Source organism: Coccinella septempunctata, chromosome 2 (assembly GCF_907165205.1).
Source record: "Coccinella septempunctata chromosome 2, icCocSept1.1, whole genome shotgun sequence".
Lineage (NCBI taxonomy): Eukaryota > Metazoa > Arthropoda > Insecta > Coleoptera > Coccinellidae > Coccinella > Coccinella septempunctata.
Genome location: NC_058190.1, coordinates 49,816,928 through 49,835,897, shown reverse-complemented (window position 1 = coordinate 49,835,897; position 18,970 = coordinate 49,816,928). Strand labels below are relative to the sequence as shown.

General features: G+C 36.7%; 1 protein-coding gene across 2 annotated transcripts in view; it reads left to right on the top strand.

Moving 5' to 3' along the window:
* The window catches only part of LOC123307744 (protein espinas-like), a 165,620-nt gene that overhangs the window by 64,905 nt on the left and 81,745 nt on the right, over positions 1–18,970 (top strand). The window contains exon 1 of one of the 2 annotated variants that reach the window (XM_044890168.1): positions 2,843–2,863. The exons of the other annotated variant lie outside the window; for it this stretch is intronic. The gene's annotated coding sequence lies outside the window, so the exon portion shown is untranslated. Of the gene's footprint in view, positions 1–2,842; positions 2,864–18,970 lie in introns of those variants that run through there. 2 annotated transcript variants of the gene reach the window in all.

Sequence of the window (18,970 nt, the reverse complement as noted above, 5' to 3'; positions counted from 1 at the left end):
TGCACCCCTTCAAGATTTTTCCATACAATCACTGGAAAGATCATGATAATAATCAGAGCAGTAATGCAATGGAAAAAATAAATAGAACTGCAGTTGGGTGAATCTATGTAACGGTCAGCAGAATGCGGAGTTCATCAAGAACAGCTCAATTCGATCTCAACATGCTAGAGGAAGAGACATTACAGGAGATTGAGATGTTCATTTATATATGATCTGGTTCATTTTCATTGGTATGTGTTGGACAAAGAATTGTAGCTCATAAGAGTCTAGTTCGAAGCTATCTTCGACGTCAATCTCGTCAGGTTTATCTTGATCAATTAACACTTCCTTGTGAAGCCTTCTGAACATGTGTAATGTCGTCGAACATTAGAACCCAGTCGAGGATTTTCACAGATGATGAAAATGAATTGCTTGAATGCAGCCGAAGACCTGTCTTGAAGGTGAAGATTATATTATGTAGATTTGTTGCGTTAGTGAAGAATTTATGACCAGCGAAGTGTTCATATGGGGTGCGTGGTTTTTTTTATGAAATGTGGATATGGGTTCTAAGTATACCTACTTTGAAAAATAATGGTCATCAACAGCCTTACTTTGGAAGCAAAACATACAATCTCAAAAATACTTGACGAATAAATTTTCATCAAGTTTTTACATCAATCGGTTTATATACGCATAGATAGACAAACCTTTACAGACGTAGATATTCCTAGCAGTGAATTATATTTCAATTGCAGAATTGTCACAATTCGAAGAACAATGTTAAAAACTGAGAAAAGAATCTACAGAAGGATTACAAAGAGCTCATAAATACTAAAAGTTTATAAACTCCGCCGATAGATGATTCCTACGTCACAAGTGTTCAATATGGCCTTTCGCACTTTCCTTTTCAGAAGAAAAAACGCCCGCACAACAAAGATCAGTCCATCAGGGGATGCCAAAGCGTAGATATCAATTTGAGACATCAGCTCTTTCAATTTCCTTGCGCATCATTCAAGAACTCACTCCCCGGTGTAATGAGTTTCGAGAATTGAGTTGTGGTTTCGATATTACACTGTAATTTAGACAATTATACCTCGAGAAAATTGTTTAAGTCTCACGTTGCGTGACTTTCGGACTCCGGTAGGTTCTTTTGTTCTCGATGGTGATGCTCCAATTTAGTTGGAATGTCTTCGATGATTGAAATCTTTCGTTTACGTCGAAATCCGGACAGGATTCAAGGACGTCTGTCACTTCTCTTCTGCTGAAATTGATTACCAACCAAAAATTCAAAGATTTATCTTCAGAGAGACCATTTGTCACTGCACCTCATATTCTTGAAGATTTGAAACAAATTTCCTCCAATAATCCATTACTTACACAAAATTCCAATTTTTTCACTTGATTCAGACGAAATAAACTCCTGCAATATGAAGCATTCGACCAGCTAGATTCGGTAGTATGCTTTTTCAGTTGTCCCCTTTTAGAAATTTCTCGTCTAATGGCTGGTATCATTGGACAATAGCCGTGATCAATAACACTCTCGCTACCTGTTCATTATCCAATTTTCGCGAGAGCCATTCAATTTCTGATATACGTATAGTAAAACGCGATAATGATCTAATTATATAACGAGTGAGAGCAGCACAACCTACTTAACCTTTGTTTAAGGTCTTAAATACACACACATACGACGCATCTGGGTCACAGAAAGCCACCGAAGAGAGTTGAAAGTATGGAGAGAATAGATCTGCAAATTGTTGTTATAAAGAGCCCACGCTTTTTTCAAGCCATCCAGGTCAGGTTTGTACAACGGATGAGACTGCAGACTGCATGCTCGACGCTTGGCTATATTGAGAGTTGATTCATACCAGGCTGGAGGATTTGCAATGCCAAACATCCACAGACCATTCTAGGTGAGTCTTCGACTTGTACAGATATTTCAGCAGTAGATTCAAAAGAGGTCAAAAGAAACTTTTTTCCTATACCATTTTTTTCGATTCGGCCCTGATAAAAAGATAAAGCCATATTGAGCTGCGCCAACCCTGGAGAAATCAAATTTCCTTCAGAATAACTAGCTGAATCTGTGACACTACACATCTGTGAATCTTTTAAACAGAGTTGTATTCAGCCAATTTTTCAAATTTCACAGACATTTCTTATTTTTGAACATCAAATTACTCGAAAACGGAGCATTTTACGAGAAAATATGAAGAATACTTTTATTTTACAAAACGTTCAAATATTCATTAGATAACGTCGAACTTGGTTTCAAGAGTTGGGTTCTTTGAATTTTTGGTGTTTTTGTGGTACGTAATGGTCATAATGAGAAAACTGGAAGACGTGGATAATATCTGGTGTTCGAAAAAGGTTCATCAAATAAATGAAAAACGATATTCCGAAATTCATTTCATTCGGTGAAACCGTCTGTGAGATATTACTAAAAATAACATTTTTTATGGTTTTTCAATAGCCTGTATCTTTTCAACCGAGCCGATAAGGACGAAATGGTAAAGGAAAAATGTGTTTCTTTTGACCTCAATAATCTACTGTTAAAATATTTGCACGAGTCAAAGACTCACCCTGTATATGAGAAAAAATTTATTTTCTGCGTAATGGAGCTTCTGGATCAAGCGAGAACAAAAAATAAAAAGCGACTCTTAGCGTTTGTTCCTTTTGCGCTTCCTGCTTCATATTGATCGCTCAGTATTAGCATTTCGAGACAGCTTTGAGTTGTCTACTCGTAGAAATGACCAAGCTTCCGAAGAAGTCATGAGTCACCACATAAGTTAACTCATTCTGCCATTTCTCTGAATTATTGTCTAATAACCATTTTGTTTCAGGTATGTGTCATCATCAGGAATCCAAAAAGCTTCCTGTCCTCCAGGTATGCCCGAAAAACTTTTATAACTAACCGACGGTCAGTGGAATCGTTCCCATTTGACCCGGAACTCTTGCAAGTCTGAAATTGATAGGCACACGACGTCCAAACCGATTTATGAATTCAACGAGCGCGCTCTGTGTCGAATGTAGCTCGAGATGTAACCGTGTAGACTATAAAGGCGACCATTTTCCATAATATCAAAGGAGAAGTTGTTAGGCGCTAATTATACGAAGCCTGCCTGCCGAAGTGAATGCCGGATAATGCATGCAAATAACTCTGACAATTTTCTCGGTAGGCTCATAGTTGATATCGCTAGGTGATCTGCTCGGTTGTTTACTGTAAAGAGGAAGTCGTTTTGGTTATTTTCTTAACGCCACCGGATCGTTCGATCGAGGAAATTTCATGGGCAAGATCACCTGATTAAAGAGACTCCACATCCAATACACCGAGATAAGTAGATCGAAAAATTAGTAGATGAACGTCATTTGAACATCATCAATTGGTGACATCAGTAACAGATGTTCAGATAATTAACCAGTGTTGGTTCTCTTCGATGCCTTGTCCAAGTCTCAACTGTAAGAATTTTTGAGGACCTTCTTCTTATCAGAAGAGGAGGTCCTTACTAGGATCTTCAAGGAAATATGATGTTAAATCATCTATTTCCCACTTCAAGAAGTTAGGCGTATATCTAACAGTCGAAACTTGGTGAAATCCTGGGATGAATCCAAAGAAGAATGGTTTCGGACATCTGTTTCGACCTCAAATATCTATTGGAATTCTGAGCACCACCAGTGATCAATGAAACGAATACAATGAGTAGAGAAATCTATTTCATGGTTCACTGCTCTGCATAACGGTGTAGTAATACAGCCGTCTTTGAAGGAACTCGATAATTAACAATCGATAAAATAATTAACCGAGTCTAGAGAACTGTTCTTCTCTATTTCTATCAAGTGAAGCAGTAGCTAAAGTAGCTCTGAATTAAATTGAACAGATTGTTCATTGTTTTAGGTATGTCGAGAGAAATTAGCAACTTCTGCTACGTGAACCGACCTTCTTCAATTATTTCTACTAGAATACTGAATATCACCAAAATATTCCAAGTATCAGGTGCCGAATGTCCTCCTTTCAATATCACTCGGTATATTTGGTTCCGAACTAATCCGCCTTCAACTACATGTTTTATATTCTAATTTCTCAATCCTTGCAGTTCATTGTTTCGAAAAAGATTTATAGAGGAGCATTCAACAGAAAGCGTTCAAGGTACACCCACAATAATTAATCATTTCTCCAGACATGTTGTTCGAAGTCTTCAACTTCTCGTTACTTTCTAACCAGATCACATCCTTACACCGGAATTCTGCTTCTATGATAAGTTACATATCATACCTACTACACAAGGTGAGTTTTTGACTGTCACAAATATTTCAACAGTAGTTTTCCTAATGAGCTGTGACACCCTTGGAAAAACAAAATTACCTTCAGAATAACTAGCTGAATCTGTGGCACTACACATCTGTGGATCTTTTAAACAGAGTTGTATTCAGCCAAAGCACTCAATTTTTCAAATTTCACAGATACTTTTTAATATTTGAACATCGAATTAGTCGAAAACGGCGCATTATACGAGACAATATGAGGAATACTTTTATTTTACAAAACGTTCAAATATTCATTAGATACTGTCCAATTTAGCTTCAAGAGTTGGGTTCTTTGAATTTTTGGTATTTTCATGGTACGTAATGGCCATAATGAGAAAACTGTAAGACGTGGATGATATCTTGTGTTCGAAAAACATTCATCGAATAAATGAAAAACTATATTCCGAAATTCATTTCGTTCGATGAAACCGTTTGTGAGATGAAACAAAAAATTTTTTTATGGTTTTTCAACACCCTGTATCTTTTAAACCGAATTGATTTGGAAAAAATGGTAAAGGAAAAAGTGTTTCTTTTGACCCCACGAATCTACTATCAAAATATTTTGATATACCTAGCCAAATTTTTACTGCTGTACGCATAGAATCGGAGAACTCTGGTTGTCTATGCTAATGATAACATAATATTGGAAAGTTTCGTTCAGATCCGAGCAGGGTAGGATCATAATGTACTTCACAAAATACCCAGTCAGCGCAAAGGAAAATTGACAGAATTGAATGATGAATTTTCCACCATCGATCGTTCGTGTCGTTTCTAAGGCATCCATTGGCTTTTTCCCACATCCAACGATTTGTAATCGACCAATAAGCCCGAGTTTTTCACGGCAACGGTATAAATTTTCCCGGGGCATAAAAATCACTGAATTGGATCATATCTTCTCCGATTGATGTATTACGCCGCTCCTATCATAGAATTTCAACGTAATCGATAATCACAGAGCGTCAAGTTCAAAGACAATTTATGGTTCCCGATACTGAATGACCGTCATGTCTGTAGCGGACGGTCGTATATAAATCAGTTATGAATTTCTTGCTTCGAGTGAAAAAAAACCTAATTGCCAGCCTAGATATCGTGCGTAGTAATTCGAAATAAGTAGTTCAATCGACCATTATGTTCCTGGTGGGTTTCAGCTTGGTGATATGGGGAATTCGAAAAAAATTGGATCGTATACGTGATCGAATCCGAGGAGATGCTTCGTTTCCAGGCGAATTAGAATGGTTGCTCGATCCGATGTTGTTTGGATTTACAGCGTTTCCCATGACAGAACTGAAATGCGCAAATTAACGTGCGTTCAAAAAAAAATCCTCGTGAGGTAGACTTTGGAATTTCAAGTTCCGTATTTCCCAGAAAAATCGTCGTGGAGATGAATGTGACACATATTCTGAAAGAGCAACTCTTCTTGTGATAAATCTCGAAATTTCATTAGCCTCGTTGTAACCGTTCGGTCTTGACGAATTTTTAAGTGATCTTCGGATTTTTCCGAAGTTATACTTGCATGTCGAAGCCGCATTTATCCGTAGTGCTCGTATGCAAAAATGCAATTACATTTCTTCTCATAGATGCACCTTATCACATGAATCTTATAGTTTCCCCTCTCATTCAATTCATATTCGCATAGAACACAATGGAGAATTCAAATGAATGTGAACGACTGCTTGGATAAAGATCATCAGGTAGCTCGTAGGAAAAAAATGTCCTGTATGCCGATGCAGGTATCTGTAAACACATGCTCTTTATGATCCACAAAGTCGTACCGCCTGTCATTCAGTGGTTACTTCATAACTATAAAGAATCTGTCTACCTCTCTTAGACGATGGAGAGAAATCTTCAGAATTACCACGTTTTGGTGATTTGAATAATTAACTCCTGATTAATTAAATCAAAGTGGATACGTTATAATTTTCCACCATTGTATCCAGTCAATAAAAATATAAATTAGAAGAGGAAATCTACAGATGTTTGTGGACGTCTTTTCATATAAAAAATTACAATCTATATGAAACATAATTCACATTGCGACGCTAATTAGAGCCTGTTCTATACCAATTAGAAGCAAATACGTTATGGGCATGTTATTAGAGGACTTCCAGCCAATAAAATATGGATTTGGTATCGTTCAGTCTGAAGGTGATATTCGGAACCTGTTGGGTGTTCTCAGATAAATGTCAACCGAACAGGAGCTTTAAAATCCTTCTATGGTGTTCCTTCGCCAGTAATTGCTGATGAATGAAACATCGTTTTTCATCTAACCTAATGAGTTGTTCCAGAATATATAAAAAGAGTTTTTGCTAATGAAAAGTTCACATGGTTAGTTTGACTCTAAATGAGTGTGATGATGCTATAGAGTTTGAGCATCTGAGGTCTACCATATTTCTGAAAATATCAATTATAAAATATGGACGACTGAGATGTCTGCTATCAATTATTCATCAACATACCTTGTGCGATTATAAACGGATGATGACAAATTAGAAGCAGCTCGATCTGGTTGCATTCAATTTCTTTTCTTTCCTTCGTTATAATCAAGACGTTCAGAAATTAATGGTGAGGAATTCAACTCTGACATCGTGAGCATACCATGGGAAATAAGAAGAAATATAATATGTATGTACGGGTTGAATTCCTTCGAATGAAAGAATGAACAGAATGCCTGGGGAACTTGAAGGTTATAAAAATTAATTAGGAATGAAGGACTCGACCATAAAAATTACCTTTATTCAATAGCTGCAGACATTTTTGAACTTTATGAGAAATGGAACATCTAATGTGGTCATAAAATTATAATGGAGTCTCCTTCTAATCCACTTATTCAAAGTTGCAGATGAACATAAACATTAGAATACATTAAGGTAATTGATTTCATTGGCCACCGCTTATCTATCTAAGGAAGTATATAACCATCAGAGTAACGTTGACGGCATAAGTCTGATAAGGATCTAAAAATGAATTGACATCCGTTGAAAATGTTGAATTTACACCGTGGATGAGCGTTCACACCTGTGAAAAATTTCATGGACGGCATTTCTGTCTTTCGATTTCAGGGAAATTCTTGAAATGAACTAAACAGCAAGTGCGACAGCTAAAATTTGCTTAATTTCGACTAGTTTTAACTTCGACATTACTTTGGTGATATTGGATTCATTCAAAGTATTATCCTTGACCTATATGTCACTGACACTTGGTATTGTTTTAATCCTCTTGTTGCGAAGTTTTTTGACTAATTCGAGGTCGTAGATTACGAATATGCAATTAGATTTTTTGTAGGATCAGTATTTTAGGAAATAAATCACTTTATGTGGAAAATTTCGAAGAAATTGGTCAACTTTGAGGAGCTGTAGCAGCCAGAAAAGGAGAATTAGACATATGCTGATTTTTTTGAAGATAGATGAGTCCTTTGCAAATATAAAATTCTGATTTTCATTCATCTACCGCGAACAGATTAGATTTTATGATTTTTTCCGCGAGGGACAAAATTTTCCAATTTTTCATCGACCATAACTTGAAAAATAAATTTTTAAAAAAATATCTGTTTGCATATTCGTTTTCTTCGCCCTCGAATTAGTCGACAGTATAAATTTGGTTTCGATCGGAGACCAAAAATATTTTTCAAAAAAATCGCATTTTTTCCATGCATATGTATGGAAAATTTGAAAAATTTTCGATCTCTCCGATTTCCACCAAAATGGGAGTATTCACTAAATCGAGGGCGTAGATTACGAATATGCAGACAGAATTGTGCTGAAAGGATTAGTTTTCAAGTTATGGTCGATGGAGAATTAGAAATTTTGGACCTTCGCGGAAAAAATCGTAAAATCTAAACTGTTCGCGGTAGATGAACAAAAATTCGATTTTTCTATTCGCATAGGATCAATCTATCACCAAAAAAATCAGCATATATCCAGTGTCTCTTTTCTGGCTGCTACAGCTCCTCAAAATTGACCAAATTTTTCGAAATATTTCACTAAAAATGATTTATTTCCTAAAATACTGATCTTCGGAAAAATCTAATTGCATATTCGTAATATACGACCTCGAATTAGTCGAAGAAATGAACCAACTTGATATAGTTCGAAAAATAAAAAAATTTCGAATAATTTCGTCTGCTACACGCTCCACCACCAAATTATTCCGAACAAAAAATTACTCATTTAGCTTTATCGACTCGGGTCATTTTACTTACTAAATCGAGGTCGTAGATCAGGAATATGCAATTAATTTTTTTCTAGGATCAGTGTTTTGGGAAATGAATCCGTATGAAGTTTTTACTTTTCTGTGTCTTTTCTTTAATTATATGTGTAGGCATAGAGGAAAATGTCTAAGAATTACTCGAATTCATACTGCCAATCCCCTGAAATTCCAGAAAACTGTGCCCCAGATCGATTCCACAATCAATCAGTCCGGATTGAAATTTCTAGGTCGACATAATGGCTACCACGAAAGTCTTTTAGCAAATTACCAATATTCCGAGGCTACTTAACGAACCGTTATTCCATGCTATGGGAAAAAGACATAAAATCATATAAATCATGCTAAACCCCGATGGAAATTCAGCATATCGACGCCTTGACAGGCCAAGGCATCGCGCCTGATTAGACTCCCAGGCATCGGTCTCGACGCATTGTTCGTAGCTGCATTTATGCATGGATTTGAATAACAATAAACAATGGGAGATGGCCGGAGAGTCTTGTTGAGATTTTTCGTATCTGATTGAATAATGCTCGGTGAAAATTTCACGGTACGGGTTCATTTCTCGGTCGGGATGGTGTTTGATAGGTATAACGATATTAATTTGCATATACTAGACGTTGCCGAGAATATATTCCTTGTATTGGAATACTTTTCAGGACGATTGCTCCAATTTCCGATGTCTTTGTTGACTAGGCTTCGACTGGAAGATTTTTGAGTGAATGCATCGAGTTTAATCATTGAGTTTAATACCCAATGGTGAATGTTGATACGTTTGCGTCGAAAAGCAAATATTGAACCCATGAAGACACTAAGAATTGCATCATTTCCATGAAAAAGATCTTTATTCTTGAGGAACAATATCTACTATTTTTGCAGCATTGTGGATTTCATTATTTAGAAGGGAACGTCACAGAATTTGGAAGGCAAAATAAACAGGGTGTTATGTAAAGCCGAATTGATTCCTCGTCCAAAAACATAATAGGTCCTTTCCTAAAAAGTGTAGCACTTTTCTACACTCGATTTGATTTACATCAAGTGCAGATTATCTACACATAGTCAAAAGGAGTTGTTGATAAACTACATCCTCTACACTGGTGTAAATCCAATCAGCAAACGAATACTAAAATCGATTGTAGAAAAGTGCTTTACTTTTTATGCAAACGAAAGGAACTGATTTTTCCGTGAAGTATTAATGAGTTTGGTCGTTTTTATGGTCCTAAACGCATTTATTTCAGAACAAAATTAATGAACAGGTCATTGAAAGTGTTCTTTATCGCTGTCTACTAATTTTTCCACCTCTCTGGCAAATTTAGAATTCCAACTCTAAAAATGCCTGGTCTTTTGAGGCGATATAATCCTTCAATTTTGTAGGGCATATACAGTATCATCTGACACGCTCCAGTATGTAAAGTCATTTGGGGTAACTGAGCGCAGAGGGTAAGTGTGCGCAGTGCGTATATCTCGACTATGCAATGTATGAAAGAGGGGTTCATTTGAGTGAAGCAAGGGCGCAGAATCCCCAGATTAGTCTTTCATAGGAGTGCGCCGTGCGACGTTTCGTTAACTTTTTATTTGCATTCAATCCAATTCACTACTTTTCTTGTTAATTTTTATCATCTCTGCAAACTCAGCCAGGTTCAAGTTCCGAGTCCCTCAGTGTTAAACAATATTTTATTCGATCATGGGCATATTAATCTAAATATATAATAAAAAATTTTATGTTCTCTTAGCTGCTCAACTCTATAAGAACGTCAATTCAAATTTTGGCTTACTGGGGAAAGTGTGTAGATTCATTATATGGGCATTAGTTCAGTGAGGAATAAATTATGACATTGTTGATTTTCTTGGTTAAGACTCGATCAATATTGTCCTATTTGTTCGGAAGAATATGAAGAGCCACCAACAGGGGAATGTATCAAGTGTTGTGTTCACCATGAATGGTGGCACGAACAATAATGCAGTGTTTGTAAAAAGGCGCTTCTGTACTGACAATAAACTGCATTTCTCTAATATTGTAACATTTTGATGACACTATTTTGTAATTTGTTTTGATTGTGTGGTTCACTAAGCACTGCGTTCACTTACCCCGTAAGGGTGCGCACACTTACCCGCTATACGGGGCATGTGAACGCACTTCGACTTTCACCATTAAATTTTTTTTTCGAAAAGGAAACGTTTTTGTTTGTTGGCTTTTTGATGTTTTTTTATAGATTAGAAAATTCTCTATCTTATGAATATGTTTTAATTTTCCTAGCTTCAACATTTGAAACTAGGTATGGCTTGAAAGGTAAAAGTGCGCACAGTTGCCCCGAATGACTCTACACCTGACGATTTTTTTGACATTTTTGAAAACCTGCAGACGCTTTCCCCACCGCTGAATGTGGGTACATCATAGGAACTCTTTCTCTTTCTACCATCTAATCTTCAAAATCCACTATAGTTCAGATTACTCTGCTATGACTATGAGTCCTTTGATGTTCCCACCCACTTGATCCATTCATTTCCGCAATAGGGGAGACTGGGGAGGGTTGATACGTTTTTTGGAATTTTTATTCTGGAAACTGAATTATATGAAGAAACAGGACTTTTCTTATATTATATGATTCTTCAATTAATCGTTCAACAAAATAAATATAGAAGTCTCAAAACATAACCATCTTATTCTATAGAGAACGTTGAACACAAAAACATGCAAACTGTCTCAAGCCTCCCCACATATGGGAGGATTGATACGATGTACTGGGAGAGTAATCGAGAGGATTATTAAGCTCAGTAGGTAGGTCAGCAATGATACTGGCTTGCTTTGGTCCCATAGGTGTAGAAAAATCATGAAATGGTCGGTTAGTCACTTCCGCACAAGAAAAGTCGACCTCGTTAAATACATGGGGATTGTACGTATAAATTCCAGTTGTTAAAAATCCCTTTGATATGTTGGATGGTGAAAACGCCTTCATGTAGGCCTATCCAACTAGCTACGGAATATTTTTTTGAAGATGATTCATGTATCAGGCCTCCCCACGACAAATGTCTCAAACCTCCCCGAAAGCAATTTTTAGAGGGATTTATGTTTTCATCTTATACTCATATATTTTGAAAGGCGAATAAAACTGTAAATTGAGTAGTTTTATGTATATTTCCCAGTGAAATGTTTGTTTATGCCGAAGAATTAATGCATGATCATAAAACCCTTAGGTAACTTGAGTAAAAACTTACAATTTCTCACCTCGAAACACTCTTCGTTGAATATTTCACAAACAAACTACTGTAAGCCTTACAGATTAACGTCACGCAATGCCCTCTGCCAAAGAATAGTGTTCACTAGTATAAAACTTTTGAAAACGGCTACAGATCGCGGATATAAGCCTGTATCAAGCCTCCCCATGTATCAATGCTCCCTAGTCTCCCCTACAGAACATATTCATTTAGAGTTCCATACTCTCCAATCGTAAAACCCATAAATACCTCCACGTGATTCAGAAAACTAACCGCAACGTTTCCTGCAACAGCTCCATGTCCATTCATCGATTCCGCCGAGTTGTTATACACTCCGGTACACTCGTGAAATTCCAAACTGATGTAAGTTTCAGCTCAGTGAATGTATCGGATTTACGTATATATCCATCAATTCCTTCAACGTTCTTTCGGTGCTAACACAGGACGATGTGACTGATGCGATCATAGGAATCTAGGTGGTCAAATGGCCGTGTGATCAAGCCCGATCGTATTCGAGCTTTCTTGCGATGGTATGCGCATTAGTTCACGTGAAAAAGTGATGAGAAAGATTCCTGATCTACACAGTGTCCACGCTTTCGAATAAATGTGATTTTTTCAAAGAGGAGTCTCCTATGACTCGTAGATTTGGTTATTCGGTTTCCACTTCGAAAATATGTTTTTAAATCATATTTTAAGCAAGGATTTACATGATTATCATACCTCAATTCGAAAATGACCGGAGACTTCAACGTTGGACTAAGCGAGTAAATGCCTATCTCAACTCCAGCAGGATTTCAAAAGATGTAATAATAAGGGAGTTGAGGTATATATTATAATCATCGGGTTATTCCGACACTCAAAATTCTTACACTCAATTCTTAGAAACCAACACAATCAACAAATCACGTAGAGAAAACACCACATTACGTGTGTTGAAGCTTCTCTGGAGGTACGAGTACTAGTTATAAATAATTATAAATGATTAGGATAATTATAATAGATAGACCGGAATACTTTCGGCTAATTAGGTATAATAATTTTAACAAACAAAAAACCTGTGAGTTTTTACCTTCGTGCAAGTACGGAGAAGATTATTCATGAAAAATCAGTGGCGTAACCAACACATACGAAAAGGAAAAGTTGGAACAAAAATGTTGCCCACTTATCTCATGAGGGGTTTATAAAGTTTTATCTCATTTTTCGGTACGTAGGATGCAGGAATCTATTTACAGCATCTAACTGAAAATTGGACAATCTTAAATAGATAACGTTACCGTATTTAACCTCACAAAATTTAGTTCTGTGTTCAAAAAGAACATGTTCACACTGATCATAAGCATAACAGTTAAAGGCTGTGGATTTCTGTGAGCGATAGTACACTTTATACAGGTTTAGTCTTGGACTTGTACAAATATTTTAACAGTAGATTCTTGAGGTAAAAAGAAACACTTTTTTCCTATACTTTTTTTTTCGATTCGGCCCTGATAAAAAGATCTATAGCCATTTTGAGTTTTCATAATGTGCTGTGCCACCCCTGGAAAAACAAAATAACCTTCAGAATATCTAGCTAAATCTGTGACACTACACATCTGTGGATCTCTCAAACAGAGTTGTATTCAGCCAGAGTACCTAATTTTTCGAATTTCACAGATATTTTTCATTTTTTAATATCAAATCCCCCTAAAACGGCGCATTTAGAGAATATATAAAAAATCCTTTTTTTTACAAAACGTTCAAATATTCATTAGATAGCTTCCAACTTAGTTTCAAGAGTTGGGTTCTTTGAATTTTTGGTACTTTTATGGTAAATATTGGTCATAATGAGAAAACTGGAAGACAAACTGATTGAAGGCATACCAAATCCAGTTATTTGCATGGAAAATACAAGAGATCAGTATAATATCATAATATGCACTAGCTTGAGGAGAGTTAATGTTCGTTATCTTCTTTAGCTAAAGTTCGAATACGTTACATCAGTTGTAGATTTCAAAAATATTAACCCGAAGATGAAATGCATATGTTGCAGTGGTTGGGAATGGGTATCTCTCGAAGGAATTAACATATAATTACAAGAATGTTAAATTCTTCAACAAAAATCATCTTGCATCAATATAAGTAAAAGGAATTGAAGGAAGTTTCAAGTCAAAATGAACTTCACCTTTGAACAAAAATTTCACATGAATAAACAATTAACAGGACAACTGGCGTGTATTTGTGGTTGTTCTTCTTAATGCATTGATATAATAATAATTAGGTATTCATTGGTACCTCAAGACATTTACAAAGTATAGGACAAATCAAATGAAAATAGAAAAATCAATTTTCGGGAACTTATTCTACCATGACATTCATCGAAAATCCTGTAGTAAACTTTTCGCATTAATTCACTCAAACATAAAATTCTCAAATGCCACCACTTTTTTGGGTCTCCCAATAGAGGTAAATTCTTTGTCATCCTCTTCATTCACAATCTTTCTGATTGTGGAAACATTCAGCTGAAATATAAGTCGTTTAGATACAGATGACAGATACAGATGTTCGCTACCGTCTGACGTATTGTGGATTTTAGAATATCAGGATATAACTATTTGAATGAGCATACCTGAATTCTAAATAGCACTTCCTGAAACCCTGTCTCTTTTTTCAATCACTTTCGGCATTTTCGTAATAAAAATTGATATTAGTTGTGGCAACGGCGTTATGACATTACCGACATTTCATGAGTGCCAACCTTACTCCGTTCTAGTTACAAAAACTTGAGAAAATTATTTCATGGCCAACCGACTGCTAAAATAAATGTGAATGAAGTATAGATACACTTTGTGAAATTTAAGTTGTTATAAGATCTATAAAATATCTGTGTTGATGCCCATATTTATATTGGGCAACATTAATGTGATTGTATCCAACGAGCACGTGTTTGAAAGGCGTCATTTAAGGCTACACGATCTGTTAAAACCATCACCACCAATGCGTAAACAAAGTCTTCCTCCTACCAAGTGTGATTGCTACCATCCAGCGACGCGTTGGAATTATGCAAATCGCGAATTAATCAAAATTAAGGTGGCACTCGAGTTGCGTATCGAAAAAAATCGTGCAAACGCCTAGATCGCCGATGCCGATATGCCCACACTTCCACGTCTTAATTAGATGTTCCGAAAGTAAACGTCTGAATTTGCATTCGATTATGTCAGAAAAGATGCTGTAAGTAGATTCGATTCCGCCGTGTATCGAATATTGCTCCGCGGAATGACCGCCCAAGTCTGCACTCAAAATAATGAGAGAGTATCTCGATGCCGACAGCTGCTGGTTAGATCGAGAGGAATTTAATTCGTTTACCTACTCGACGAGATGATGGAGTCAATGTAGCATCGTAGGTGAGGTGAGTGCTGTAAGAACTAATTCAGAGATAAGAAAACGAAATAGCTGCAAGAAATATACATTTTTGCGTGATTTTTTTGAATTCTTATCAAGAAATGATCCATAACGATAAAAGATTCAGGATTCGGAATAATGATCTAGGAATTATGGGGAAATATGGCCGGTAGTTTTGATGGCAGGGACATACCTGACGTATCTAATAGACTGTTAGACATTCTATACAAATTGTGATGAATCTTACTCCATTCAACCCTTTCGTAGTAGTTTGGTGGATAAAAAATTATGTAAGCCTTGCCTATAAAATATTGTAGAATTTGAGAAAGGATAACTCTCTTGAAAGTGAACCTCACAGAAAAAATACTATACCTAACCTGCACCAGCTTCAAAGAAGCTTTTGCACACTCTTTCAACTCTGAAAGAATTTTTCTAGGAATTCATTTCGAAGAACGAAGATTCAATTTTTTATGTGCGTTCTTGTGTAATGCACTTTTATTCACTTCACACTTCAAGGGTTGGATTTTGAGCCATCAACTTCAAAATTAATAGAAATGTGAGAATTCACAATGTGCGTTTTAGTTGGAATCAAAGAAATAGTTGTCGAGTTATGGCCCCTCTTTCGAATATATATTGTCCCGGGTTCTTTCACAGAAATTCCTTCGTCTTCTGATGGAAAAACATTTTTGACCAGATCCTAATTTGTTTCACGCGGGAAGAACGTGATTTTCTCAAAAACTGCATCATCATGATCCATAGCCGACAGAAAAACAAAAAATTTCTAGAATTTTTTATATCTCGCTTGGAAATGCTCTAGGTCCTGGTTAGTAGAATTTCCGACTTTCCTAAACATCACAAGTCATATAAAACCACAAAAGGCGAATCCTCCAGATCTTCTGATCTGCTTTTCATTTTGTTCTGTGATCCTGTGCAACTATAGAAAACATAACATACGGTCTCTGATACTTTGATGATGTAATTTGTACCTTCCGAATGGATTCGGAATTCTAGCCTATTCTCAAAAAAAGGCTTTCAGAATAATTCCGATTATACCTTATCCGTTGACTGCAACTAAACTTCACGTACAATCATGACAGCTTTCCACAGTGATGAGTTTGTCGCTTAACCGAACGTTGAAGTCTCTGAGTCTGATACCATGTGGAACGCTTGAACGGCTTGAAGGCGAATAATTCAGTCATGGATTGAATCTGGAGACATTAACCGAAAATAATAATTTTTACAAATTCTACTGGTGCAGTAAAGGCATTGATATTTTGACAGGTTTATGAAAGACCAGTATCATAGTATATCATTCCCAATTATTCATTGTGTTAATTAGCAATACGCTCCGATTGTCATAAATCGAATTATTGACAGATATAGATAGATGAACGGTGTGTACGGATAACATGATGTACAGAGTGTAAGTGAATAAATAGTTTGTGAAAAAATTTCAGGGGTGATTCTTTGTCTGAAAAAACGTGCTGTTCAGAAAAAAATGTGTATGAAAGACCCATTTGACAAAGAATCACCCCTTAAATTTTTTCGCAACTGTACCCTTTATATTAGGTGATTCATTGGTAGATGGGCGGAATCTAAGTGTAGATCTGACTCACGCGGGTAAGTCAAAATAACATTTGAAGGGTGTATCTCTCTTTATAATCAAGATACAGAGTGTTTTTTTCATTTCGTCAATTTCTTCAATTTCCCATAAATAAGGGTCTGATGAGAGGCTGAAGATTCAATTAAATCAGGAAAATTAGTAAATAACGAATAAATTCGGGTTTTATGATTTTCTGTTATTGTATTGTCGGAAAATTCAGATTTGACTAGCTTTATTGAGTATTAGAATGTTTGCGGAAGTAAGAGAAATACCTTGTTTCCTTTAGATTTTTCTCTTTTTATCGAATATCATATCAAATATGAAGTAGGGTGTTTTTTTGCTCCAATCTTATTTATCAGTTTTTCCTAGGCCGGACCTGGAAAAGCATCAGTTGGGTACTATGTCAGTATAAACTAGTTGTTGCGGAAAATAAACCTACCAAATATCATCAAAGTATATAGGGCGGTTTGAAAGTTATGGGTAATTGAAGAAATTGGTAAAATCAGTAAAAGAGGTACTTATGTATCTTGATTATAAAGAGGGATAGACCCGAGGATAGACCCTTTGAATATAGGTTATATATACTGACTGACTCCAGTGTCCCCTATATCTACCCTCAGCTTCCGCTTATTTACCAATAAATCACCTTGTATATAGGTATTCGTATTCCCCTCTTATTTGATTCATTTCGGATCTTCAACTAACATTTTAGTGACATTTGACATAATAGGAAGTCTTTTGCGATAATATACAGATGTCCAAGGATATTCCAACGATTAGAAAAAGGCACAAAGGGATGGAAAAAATACGTGAAAAAGTCATATCATGATAAGCAAGAGTTTCTGAACTCGTTCATCCATTTATTGGGCAATTAGACCACAGAAACAGAGTATACCCCATATGTCCATATTTCTAACATCTTCCCCCACATTTTCGTTCATCGTCTTGGCCACAAACCGCCCTGACCCTGCCACCTTCGATGGCATCTCCAAGAGCCGCCACTTCCGCTCACCACCATCCCCGATATCCTCCCGGAGATCGTCCTCCGGAGAGATAACATGGCGGCCGTGGGGCTCAAACGCCAGATCAAGGTGGCAACGACTCTCGCCGAGCGCTCACGACCGCGTCCTGTCAGCGGATCTAGAAGGCAGTCTTGGCCGGCATTTGTTACCTGTTCGATCGTCATTTGTCCCAGGTAGTCCGCGGATTGCGCGATCGTGATTTACGGACCACCGAGACTCGTGCATCTCGCGATTCGATGATCCGGGATGACGTGAAGGATTAAGGGATCGCAGTCGCCGAGGAAAAAACGCAGGATATACACCGGGCGATCCTTATCGGGAATGTTGTGGTGATGAGCAGCTTTGTTCAGGAGTTGAAGTGTCACGTGTGGTTGTAAAAGTATTTAAATGAGTGTCTCGAAGGATTATGGATGTAGACGGGGATTAATCTAGATGTCACGTGCCAGTTTTGGAACGGACGAATGGTAAACGTTTAAATTTGACACCGGAACGACGTCGTTAATGAAGCCATATCTGGAAGTCGATCTAAAACCGAGATTTTTAAAGGAGGCCTCTTAATTTCTCTGTGGAATACGCTGTCCTGCTGATTATGCACGCAAGGATGTTTTTCCTGTGCAAAAATCGACAAATTTTAAACCCTCTCCACTAAATTTGAAATTGTGCGACTTCAATTCCATTTCTTTACCGAATACTCCAATGAGTCCATTGAAGGATGAAAAATTAATGCAGATAGATCTTAGACAAACTCAAAAGTTGTGAGCAAGAAGATGAAAAAACGGCTTATTTGCATTGACCGTTGAAAAGTAGCATTGAATGTCTATTTACCACCATACTAAGACCTGCAGCGTTCAGCAGATGATCTTAATTTTCTACTCGACAAAAATGAGTATAAATTCAGTTCAAACTCCTTTAACAAACACTATTAAAGATGATAGTTTAATGTCTGGAATATGATGTAATGAAAGTTTTAACGGCAGGTAGACAGGAATTGAATTCTGGGTGGTACTTTTTCAGAATTCACTTCCTGTCTGTATGCCGTTAAAACTTACATTACTATTTTAAAGATAGTACAGGATGGGCAAAAATCCTTGTCTTGAGAGGATTTCGAGAACTATAAGATCTAGAAGAAATCGGAAGGCACAATATTTTCGATCTCTTTTTCGAAGAAACAAAGAATGGTGAAAACCGTGGCCTCCTGCGATTCTTCGTTTTTGAGTTATTAGCAAAAAATGAGATATTGACGATTTCGAAAAGTTTTCATAACTTCTTT